Source organism: Gambusia affinis, linkage group LG11 (assembly GCF_019740435.1).
Source record: "Gambusia affinis linkage group LG11, SWU_Gaff_1.0, whole genome shotgun sequence".
Taxonomy (NCBI): Eukaryota; Metazoa; Chordata; class Actinopteri; order Cyprinodontiformes; family Poeciliidae; genus Gambusia; species Gambusia affinis.
Window position 1 is genome coordinate 18869155 of NC_057878.1, and position 12441 is coordinate 18881595.

General features: G+C 37.1%; 1 protein-coding gene across 4 annotated transcripts in view; it reads right to left on the minus strand.

Moving 5' to 3' along the window:
* LOC122839330 (ephrin type-A receptor 6-like) overlaps window positions 1-12441 on the minus strand; it is a 255376-nt gene that overhangs the window by 41901 nt on the left and 201034 nt on the right. The window lies entirely within an intron of this gene.

Sequence of the window (12441 nt, forward strand, 5' to 3'; positions counted from 1 at the left end):
CTTTAGAACAGATGTGAGAGAGATCATATTTTGTTTTATTAATTTGTTTTAATTTGCACAATCCATTCTCTATCTTTCAAACATTTTGCACAACCTTAATTTTTCTCAAAACAAAACTAAAAATGAGTTTATGTCCAAATAAGTCTATCAAAGTCTCGTGGTTGTTGTGTTACTTGGGTTGCAGGTGACAGACAAACACCTGTTGCCAGTTCTTCTTTCAAAACTGTTTTAACTCCCAACATCTGCTTTCAGGTCTTGCACAGATTTTCAATTAGATTTGAATGTATTGTCAAACATTTGAGTAAGCTTAGATATAAAGCAATACTTTGTAGATTTACTTACAAGGTTTGGGTGATTTCCCAGCTGGTACCATAAATATTTTTACCTGGCCTCTTAGTTTCAGTGAACAGCCGTGTCTTGGTTTGCTCTCTATTTTTTGATGATGGTTTGAACAGTGGCCTTGAGATTTTCAAAGTTTGGGACATTGCTAATAATCTAATCCTTCTTTGGGCTTTCCCCCAACTTTAATTCTGCTATTTCTGGTGCTTTTATTGACCTTCACGATGTTTGTTGACAAATAAGCTCTAAAAAAAAAGCCTCAAAAACTTTTACAATACAGCCGGACTTATACTGAAAGTAGTACAAAGTTGTTTTGGGGTATGAAGACATCTTCCCACTACCCTTTGGAGATATTTTTAAAACTCTTTTCGTATTTACATCACACTCATGCACTAACATGTATGGCTCTGTTACACAAATCCTATTAAAATGCATTGGAGTTTGTAGTGTGACAAAAGGTGAAAATGTTTAAAGGGTGTAAAACTGTTGCAAGGCACTGTGCATAGCTACATACTGTGATGACGATCTCTCTCAAAATGGCTGTCTAATAGCAAGCTAACACAGTCTAATTGCATACTAATGTTAGCATTTAACTTTAATGCACAGATTCACAGAATCTCTTAGTGAATTGATTGTTTAATGTGATAAAATGGTAATGAATAGTGAGGAGCTCGTAAAAAGCAAAAGTGCAATACACAGATTATATTTAGTGATTCAGAAGGACCAGTGGTTGACACTTTTTAGTGAAAATTGCCACATGGTCATGTAGTTATCAATATTTCTGTCTCAAAAAGTCTTAAGTCAGTGTACAAAATCATCAGTCTCTGTGTGATAACTTAATCTAGTATCAATCAGAAATATGTTGAGCAAGGCATGCTTATTTTTCTTGCAGTGAACTGCTTTATGAATTTCTTCTGGATAAATAATTGCATTTTGCTCCCAGGAGACACAAGTCAGCAGATGAAACAGTTTTATTAATATACATGCTATCATCTAGTAAATATAGCTTACTTATTATGTTATTGCAAATACAAGCTTTTTTCAAGCAAACCCAAAGGGAAACTTACCCCTCAGTCAATATTTTTCATGTGCCTGGCTGAAGATGTTTCGCAGATGTCACAAAGATATCTGGGAAATGTACGCTCTTAAGATGAAAAGAGAATACATTAATGTGGAGAAATATTATGGTAGGTTATAGTTGGCTGTGGGTTTGAGATTGTTAGATATTAAAAACAGTCTTATTAGAAAAAAAACCTTTTTAGACTCCCTGCAGGTTTTCTCTTTCACCTGAGTTATTTAAAATCAAAGTTTTTGTTCAGTATGAAAAAGAGTGAAATAATGAGTTAAAACTGGATAGAACTAGATGAAAATGCTGCCATTCACATTAATTCAAAAACACGTTGGATTTCACCTGCCTGTGTCTTTAATTCCAGGAAGAGCTGTGTGAATAACAACAACCATTTTATGGCTGAAATCAACTTTTTTGTTTTAGGCCTTTGAAAGATATTATATTGCATTCAAAAAGAAACTGCAGTTCAATGTTGTTCTTCGAAAAAATGTAATCTAACTTAGAAGTTATATTGTATTCATAAAATATATCCACAAAAACTGAGATAATGTTGCAGGACACATTTTTTGTAGTTTTTCCCAATCGTATGTTAAAACATTATGATTTAGTTTACTGGGTTAGAGATCTTTATGGCCTCCATTTTTAACTAAATATGAATATATGTTTTTCCCAATCGTATGTTAAAACATTATGATTTAGTTTACTGGGTTAGAGATCTTTATGGCCTCCATTTTTAACTAAATATGAATATATGTTTCAGACTTATTATGTGAAGTGAGAAAGTTGGTAGCTCTTAAGTTGCTTTGCTTTGAGGATTTTTTATTTGGTATTATTGAATTCAGTTGTGAGATTGTCAATGTTTTTTGTGTCCAAGATGCAACCTGTCGCTTGAAAACACTGAATTTCTTCATGACTTTGTAAGGACAAATAGGGTAAAAATGTAGGAAGGATGGGTAAAAAAAAATAATTAATTTAACCATATGTTATTTGTTAATTAATTTATATCAATAGTTATTCCTTTCAGCCATTTCCTTTGTAACTTTGTAAATAATTTCTTTTGGTTTACAACCCATGTCAAACCCCCAGCCCTGTTTTGTTTAAACCACACAGGGACAATCAGTTTATATTTGAAACAAAATTACTCAAATTAGATTATTCTTAGCTTGTCATTTTGTAGGTTATTTAAAGAAAACATACTGAAAAAAAACTGCTTGAATATTTTCACATTGAAATGTTTGCCAAGCAAGCACAGAAAAATGAAACATATCTAGCTCCCTAAGAAAAGAATAAACTGAGCTTCAATTGACTATTTTTTTGTAAGATGTTGGGATGACATGTTGTGAGTTAGTGCTATATAAATAAACTGAATATCCATGAAATAAGCCAAGTCGACATGACTGATAAAGTACTGGTAGAGTAACACAGAGGTGTAGGATCCAGAGTAGGGAAACAGCCGTGTTCACATTATTAAATGTGTTTTAATGCATGGCTTCTCCTTAATAACCCGTTCCTTAATAGGCTTTTTAAAATTTCGTAAGTAGTCTGAAATGCTAGCAAAACTTGACCAAAATAATGTCATGCGTGACTTGAAACAGCTTATATTATTAGCATAGTCATTAAGCTCAAAGGGCAGAGTGTGTCTCTGTGTGTGTAAGCCTACATGCATGCATAGGAGAGGGGTTTTTTTGTCTTAAAAACAATATGAAGCAACTGAAGTAGAAAATAATTCCCTTCTTTACAGGAAATAAAATCAGCCAAAGCTACTGACATCCTATTATGTGTTATTAATACATATTACCTCTAATATGACCAGTTCACTCCTCCTCCCCTATTCAAGATAACAGAGAAAATTCATCTCGGGGGATTTTATCTGATCTAACTGTGTAATGAAGCGCTCTGCCAAAGCCCAGACATTACAGGATTTCTTTTTCCTTCTTCTGCTGCCTGTGCCAGTTGGGCGCAACTGCAGTGTTTTGTGGTGAGAGTCATGTTGTGGATCCGTCAAACTAAGACGCAGCAAGACCACTGGCATCTGCTGTTAGCATATTGGCTCCCGATAGGAAACAATAAACACAGCCCAAGTTTAATCTCCCTCTGACTAGCAGATTCAAAGGAGCCCTCCGCTGTGGCTCCCACATAATTCACAAATATAAACAAGGGAGCTAAGAGATTCCCATGAGAAGAGAGCACACAAGAGTTGAAAGCTGGGACGTGACAAAACAATATGTTTGCTGGAGACTATTGTCCGTCTGGAAGAAAATAATTGCCAGTAGAAATGTGGAGGATCTCAAAACAGAGCTCGCCATGAACATTTTGATTTTCCAGCCCACACAATAGCACAAGAGAAACAACAATCCTCCAAAATATGTTATTTAATTAGAGTCCAAATTATGAGAGCCAAAGAAGATCTATTTTAATCAAATATTTGTATTTATTAGTTTACGAGTTTCGGTTCACAACATGAAATGGTGGAGCTATTACCACTTCAAAAGATTTGTTTTGTTTTTCCTTATCTAATTTCCTGCTAAATTGTATTTTTTTCCCCATGCAATGGACGTGTGCTCAGTGTCAGTGACTTTCTTAAAGGCGTTTCTCTTATCAACCAGCTCTCCATGATCTGAAGAAGTAAACCTTCAGATATACAGTGATTGAGAACAGATAGCCTGCCAGGCTAATAGTGACCTGACAGAAGCACTATTTCAAAAAGATGCTGACAAACCTTCCAGTTGATAAAGATGGACATGAGTTACTGCTTAGCAGAAAACATGCTGGTTTCATAAAAATTCAACAGCAAATGTCTAACCAAAGCAAAGCCCTGTTATTAGTCCTAATGGGGTGACTCTGCTGCTCAAACTTTGTTCCATAGATTTAGCTTTCCCCTCTCAGATTAATGCTAGACAATAAAATTTGGATTTCCACTGTAAAACCTCTTTCTTTAGGCTGCTGAAAGACTGATTAACAAATCATTTTCAGACATCTCAGATTAATGCTAGACAATAAAATTTGGATTTCCACTGTAAAACCTCTTTCTTTAGGCTGCTGAAAGACTGATTAACAAATCATTTTTAGACATTTAAAGGGGACCTAATTTTCAAAATTCACATTTTGTACGTTTTTGTACTTCCAATGAACTGTTTAAAAAAACCTTCTGTCACGAATCAGCAGACACTCCCCCTTACCTAGCAACAGCAGCAAAGCCTAGCCCGTTACCTAGCAACTTCAACAGAGCTCTGCCCGTCACCTGACAGCGTAAGCTAAGCTCTATTCTTGTTGGTTGTTCAGGAGGCTCTACTTCTGCTTTTCAAAGATGAACGATCGTATAATTGTGGATCCGTTTGCAGCCATTTACACGTGTGAGTTTAAAGAGCTGGGGGGGGGGGGGGGGGGAGACACAGCAGCATCTTATTTGGATTTAAAGCGACAAGAGGCCCTAAAAAGCTCAAAATAGGCATGACCTCATCATCTAAGCATGATTTGTCCAAAACATTTAATAAATATGGTTTGTATAGCCCTAAATAAACTGTTCAAGGAAGCATAATGGGTATTTTAATCTGACATTCATAAAGGAACTTTATGTTATCCCTATTATTGATCATAAATAAATCATAATTCTAAGAACAAGATTTTGTGTTTGAGAAGGGGGCGTACTATTCAGCAGCTTCAGCTTTTCCTGTTTTTGTAAACACTTTCTTCAGGCACTGACACTATACTTTGAGGATACAAATACACACATCAATTGTCTTTAATGATTCCATTTGAGGGTTATTAAATCTGCTACACAAAACCTGCTGAAGGAACTCCCCATCTTCCTCCTGTATGAAGGAGAACTGAAAAGCCATTAGAAACATAAGTCAATTATGATGCCCCATGGATGGATTTTTCAGTCAACCATGGTTAAGTTCAACATAAACTAATGGGGAGTCTTTAATGAGCTTGACCTGCATATGATTTTAATTAGCTTTCCTACCCTAAAGGCTTCCATTAACTGTTTTAAAAAAATCAATAGAGCCAGTATTGACGCCTTGTGGGAGCCTAAACGATGTCCTAACAGTCCAGTGATCCAATGGTGATAAAGTGATGGTGTGAAAGAGAAACACATATGGGAGCTGTTGTTTACAACAGTCATATTGACGCGTCTCTTTTGTGTAGGTGTCTGATGGTTCTTTTTCTCATGTCGGGTCCAATCCGATCTCCTTTTGATTTTTTTTTTTTATAGGAGGATACTGTTTGTGTGACCAATCACATGAACGTTAACAAAAGCATTACAAACTTTGATTATAGTCTGACTGAATTTAATTTAAATCTGTTCAATTCGATAACATTCGGCTCAATTCCCAACACAACCTGCCAATGTCAGGTACGTGAGGTGATTCGGAAGCACCTTACTCCGTCTACAACGTCTCCTACGGGACTTCAAGTAATCAGCTTGAGGAAAATCACATTTATTGAATGTGTTATGTCTCTATGAGTATAAGTAAGCCTGTGGTTTTTTCCATGCTAATGACACAAACGACAAGCAAAACTGAAATGACATGCACTCTAAATTAGGGAGCATCATCATTACACTTCATTAAATCTGGAGGTTACCTCCAATGCATTGTGGGTCATGCGCTGTGTGTTATAAACTCCAATCTTACATGGAAACAGCAGACGCCTGACAAAAGCCAAATAAACTGTTGGGCTTAATTATGGAGTGGTTATGAAATTTAACTCAAACAAGTGACAGCTCAAACAAATGCAATAACTGATACTGCCACCCAACTAGAAGTGACTCTTTGATTATGTTTAGAAAAGCGCTCACATTCTCAGTTTTTTACATTTTGGTTTGTTCATATTTAGCCATTTTCTCATGTGATATCAAAATTTTGATGGCAATATCTGTGCTTGAGTAGTGAAGGCAACGGATGACCAATCAATTAACCTTTTAATCATGTGAAAAAGACAAAAATTTATTATCTGCGTAGAAGTGGACTTTGTGAAACAGTTTTTAAACATGCAGTGATTTTTACAGCTATCCACTGGAGTGCAAGTATTTCCTGTCTGGACCGGGGATCCCTTAGGTTTCCCCACTAAAATACAAAAAACTACTGAGACATCCAGGTTGCCCTCCACACCTTTACAATTAGGAAAATATAAAGGATGGGCAGATTGCTAAATGCCATATATTGTGCTTCCTTAAGAAATATAAGGAAAAATTATTGGTAGTACTTTATTTGAAGGGGTGTCCATAAGACTGACATCTGTTATGAACATGAAGGAGTCTTCATGAATGGCTATGACTGTTGTCATGAAGTGGCATGTGGTAAATAATGACAGTTTTAATGCAAAGTTGTATTAAAAGTTGCATTAAAAGTCCAATGAAAGTGTCAACTTTGCATTAAAAGTGTTATTTAGTGAATGACACTTTATGACAGTATTATGTCAGTCTTCAAATAACGTGTTACCAAATAATTAAAGAAATGTTGAAAGATTGCCTGTCATTTTTGGTGTTTCTGATCAGGATTATCCTTGCCATCCTACTTTATATATACATATAATTAATATGTCTGCTTTCATTTCATTCCATCGTAGCTTCACATTTCTCAGAGTAATTTGTTCAGCAATCTCACATACAATCTCTGGCCCTCTGTGGATATACAGACCGCCTTCTTCTGATGCCTCTTTACTGCTCCTCAGATAAGAAAAATAGATGAGATTCCTCAGACTCTGAATAGCTGTCATCCAAATCTTAAGTGAGATAGTTTCATGTTATCCTGTGGCACACCTGCTCTGATACAGTGGCTGCCTTTCTCATGACAGTGTCGAAAAGCTCAATAGAGCCCAGATGGTTGCTTTAACAACTTTGTGCACCATTTATTATGTGTATCTGCTGAGTACAGGGAGTTAAAAGGTAATTAAAATCATCAGTCATGCAACAAAAATAGAGGTTGTTGCTGTTAAAGGGAGAAGTAAAAGTATTTCGGTGAGCTTTGGACTATTTTTTGCTCCAGGTTTCAGTGTGGGTTGAAAACAAGAAAGTTACAAAGAAAAACAAAAGCAAGCAAAAAAGTAAACCAGTGGGATGTTTAAAATCGGACATCCTCTGACTTGCTAAAACCTTACTAAGTTTAAACATTCATCCTTTTATTGACAGCTGCCACTAAAGCAGAGAAAAGGGATTAAATGACAGACAGATACAAAGTCGAACAAAATGTTGCCTACGTAGAGAAGACTTATGTGCTAGCTAGCCTGTCTACCACTACCAGATCCTGTCTTTAATAAGGTCCCAGCTTGCCACTGATCCCTCTTGTTTCCACTTAATGGGGAAGTGGAGAGGCAATGATGTGTGAGAAAGGCCAGTGAAACTGGTCCTATACTGGCCCACCATAATCAATACTCATTTGGCCTCTACCTCTCTTTCCCCAAAAGTAATTAATGAGAAGAGGAGACGTATCTGGCTGCTGACAGCTGATTTCCCTGCCGGTCCCTGTCCTCAGCAACCTGTCCATTTCTCATGCTTTTATTTAAAAGCTTCATTATCCTTGAAACCAAGCATCCAGTATTGGAAAGTGATGCAAATGTAGGCTGACAAGAATGATAGGGTGCATAATCCTGCATCTGTGAGAATAAAAAGGCAATAGAAGAGAGGAAATGAGACGGTGGTTTAAGCTACGATCTTTAACAGAGACCATATATTTTCATAATTTGTATTATTCCTTGTTTTTAAGTTTGAATTTTGTGCTAAAACACCCATTTTGGTATTTCAATCTGTTATTTTAACAACTGTCCTCTCCTTTACTGAGAGCTGTTCTTTTTCTTCCTGGGTTCACCAACAAATTTGACCACGAGATTGTCCCTATTATTTTGAACTATATTTTGCTTATTATTGAATGCCAACTTGGCTTAGTGAATTTATTCACACTTGAACTTCAGAGGGCGAAGATACAAAGAACACCTCACCTGAAAAATATATAAAATCAACAAAAATTTCAGCGTTCTCAGAAGATGCTTGTTCATGCAGAGTTACAATCTTCGTTGAAAAGCAACTTTGACTTGTTACATAAAAAACAGAGCGATAATCAAATATGAACACAGAATATAAACTTTGGGTAGTTTCAAATTCTCCCCTCATCTCCTCTCCCAGTGGGAGAGCACAGAGAGAGGAACGAAGTGCTGCAGCAGCGGAGATACAGTATAAATAGCAGCCGACCCTGGTGTAGCACCCACAGCAGACTTACTGCAGTGGAACACTCTTTCCTATGGAGCAAATTTCAAGCAGAGCCATCTATACACACACCAGCTGTCAGAGTAACTCATCCTGAAGTTAAACACTCAACTATTACACAGTTTGGTGAAGAGGTCACAACGGGGGGAAAAAATGCTGTGTTGGAAAGTTGTGTTCTTATATATACATGTGAAAGAATGAGTTAAAGTACAGAGATCCTAACAATAAAAGGGAGAGATTTGTCAGGTTTAACATAAAGTTATCAATCAGGGGTCAAATAGACCAAGATGAATCTAGTTAAAAATACAGTCTTGATTATATGATGTCTGCATATACCTGATTAAACAGTGAAAGGAGAGCAGAAACTGTAAGACCTTATGCAAATTGCCCTTACGGTGACTCTTATATAAATGCAGATAGAGATTTCAGTTTGAACTTCTGCCATTTTGATTTAGTTAAAGGATTGCGGATAATGCAGTTTCATTTAAAAGAAGCGGACCAACAAAAGACATTGGCAGCTGATTTATTGAACTCTCAGAAGACAATGGGTTGGTATTCTTCAAAGGAAGTTCTACCCGAAGATTGAAGAGCAGTTTGAGATGCGAGTTAAGAGGGAGAAAACTTCAGAGGACATCCATCAGGATTGCAGAACAATGAATCCAATCAGTCTGTATTAATGAGGCAATGCTTAAAATAGTGCCCGTTGTGAGGTGAAGTCAGGGGAAATGATCTTTGCGTGAGGGGAAAAGCGTCCTGATAAAAGTCTCAGCATAAATCATTTTCTGGGGTAGAAAGAGCTAATCTCTATCCGTTCAAACTCCCCACCTGCTCTGAACACTGCTGAATAGAGATCTGTGGGAAAAGCTATTCTTAACACTGACTGGTGAATGGGTGACTTACTGTATGTCTGGAGGACTCTATAGGAGCTGACTGAGGATATACTATATGATCCACAGTGCTGCAGGTATTTTAGTGAAGACTCCAAACATTGAAGCAAACAAGTATGGCAGTCTATCTGAGCCCAGTCGCCCCAAACAGACCAATTATCATCAGAACGCATTGAGTAACATTACCTTTCATTTGATACTTCAAATGAGAAAGTAAGTTTTTTAAGAGGAAATGGATATTATGATAAATTTGCGAGGTACAAATGTCTGAAAATGTAACTTATAGTTTGTTGCTAAGATGTCTAAAATATTTACAACCCTTGATTTTAGAGATATTTTATCCCTCAATGAATTATTGGTTATTATTACATGAACAGTTTAGTCAACAACAACAAAAGTATTCTTAAGGAATTTTACAATTTACAGATTCAATTAATATCCAGTTCTATAAAATACAAGTCCATATTTATCTCCTATCAGTGTAATATATGTTGATACTTTCCAGTCATGTAGATCAAGTTACTGTAATAGGCAAAGAGATTTTAAAAATCAAGTTTATTTCTGTTGCACATTTCAGCAACAAGGCAGGTCAAAGTGCTTTAGATCATAAAAATACAGTTACAGAAAACAGAGTCAACAACTGGAGAATTAAATTTTGTCAAGTGTTGTCGTTACACAGCCGAATGTTGATTAATGTATTATTTACGATGCTTCGAAAGCAGCTATAAACAGGTGTGTTTTTAGTCTAGATAAACAGGAACTCAGTGTTTCCGCTGTTTTGCAGTTTTCTGGAAGTTTGTTCTAGATTTGTGGTGCATAGAAGCTGAATGCTGCTTCTCCATGTGTGGTTCTGGGAATGCAGAGCAGACCATCCATCAATGCATCCACCAAAAAATTAATTAAGAAGTAATTTTTGTTGACAGAAAAAAAGTTTTTAATACTTTTATAGTGTGAAAATAATATTTCCCAAGATTACTTGAAAGGAACTTTGAGGTTTGCGTCCTTGGAAGATAAACTTGAGTACAGTACACACGTCCTTGCAGTTTATTTGCAATGACTTTGGCCGCAGCCCTCCTGCCTGATAAAAACCACCTGAAGCAGGTGGGTATTTGTATGCTGCATCCAGCAAACCAGAGTACTAATCAACAGGTAAAAGGACACCGTTTTTACACATCTCCCAACTGAGCACAGCAGCGACAACCTGCCCCTTCCTAACTTACTCTTTGAATTTGTTCAACTCAGCTCAAGTGATCTTCCACACCTCAAGTGTTGCACTAATGAAATTCCTCAAGCATTTTCATCAAAATGCAAAGCTGAAAATTGTCCCCTCTTGTGTTAAGATTGTTTAACCTGGCATCTGTTGTTTGTGACCAGCAATTCAGCATTTCCATGTAAGTGGGTTTATGAATATGTGCTGCAGGAGCAGGTCAAAGACACTGGTATTACGAGGTGCTGAAGGTCAAATAATGGGCATAGTTGAACAGATGCCTCAGGTTAAATGAACCCCCATGGGAAGCCAGTGAAATAAACCTCCCAATGAGCGCAGTAAGCAAACACCTGCCTGCAGGATAATCACAGAGAGGCACTCTGCTTAAACTAACAACCTCTATTCGAGTTGTGTTCCCTGTCATATTATCAACTCGGTTCTTCGTGATCCAAGGTTGGGGCCATTGGTACTTAAAACAGTGGATGTATTAATCACACGGTAGCAGAAGTTCGATATCTTGTGCATTGTGCTGCAAATGTGACTTTATCCTCCCCTTAACTGTCTGTGCAAAGGTCTCTGCACTGACAGCAGTGCACCTGATAAGTCCTTTTGACCACATTGGCCTGACCTGAGATGGATAGTATTTACCTTTCTTCAAATGCTAATCTACTTTAATGTAGACCTTTATTGAGACACAGAGAGCAGCAACTACTGGTCCAAGTTTCCTGCACCGCTCTGCCAGCTTTTTCCTCCCTAATAAGGCAATGGACTGAAAACACCGCAATAGATAAATAATCCACACTTTTCTCTACGTCAGATATCCACAAGTTAATTTTGATGGAAGATTCCTGTTATTTATTTTTATATTAAAAGGAGTTGCACCACAACTTTAGAACTAGGTTTCTGTTATTAAAAATACAGCACCGCAGGCAAATTTCAGACTTTTTCAAGGTATTCTGAACAGCCAGATTTCAATCTCTTCACTCCCACAAAATATCAGATTTGTGCCACTTTGTGTAGTAATCTGAATACGATAGTGCATGATGTCTATGTTGATGTCTTCTTCTTTGGACGGGAGGTCTGATTGCTGTCGCTTTTAATTAGTAGCATGAACAATCGTGAAAAAGTCAAACGTCAGCAAAAAATCAGAACACCTGTCAATGTGACCATAGAGTACCTATAACTGAGTGGAACCTGCTCAATTTATTTTCTGATATTTTCTCAATTGTGCCAAATGCAACTTTGACTGCAGCTTTTAAAATGTAGATGGTAAAATTATTTTTAAAACTAGATTAGACACAGAAAACCAAGGGAACTTAAAGAAAAACTTTTTTAAAAGAGGGACAGTGTAATTGGTACTGCTCCACTGAATGAGCGTGGTAAATTTTGAACACAACTCCTGTGTGTCTTTTATGTTGATGCTGCCCCACTTTAGCAAATTCACATTTTTTGCTGTGTGGGTTTGGATTGAATCTGCAGCCAAACAAGGACAAATAGATGGACTAAAGCTTATCTCAGAACCGTTGTGATTTTCCCTGGACAACCTGCAGAGAATATAACCATCTGCTTGCCTATTAGCCAGCAAGTCATCCTCCCAAGCCTTGCCAACCTTGGACCCAACATCACTGCCCCTCTCATTCATTACCTTCCCAGTGCCACTACATGGCGTCCTAATTCCAGTTGAGCGAAGGTGTGGATCAGCCTAGGTATGCTGCCATCTGGGGCCGTTTGACTT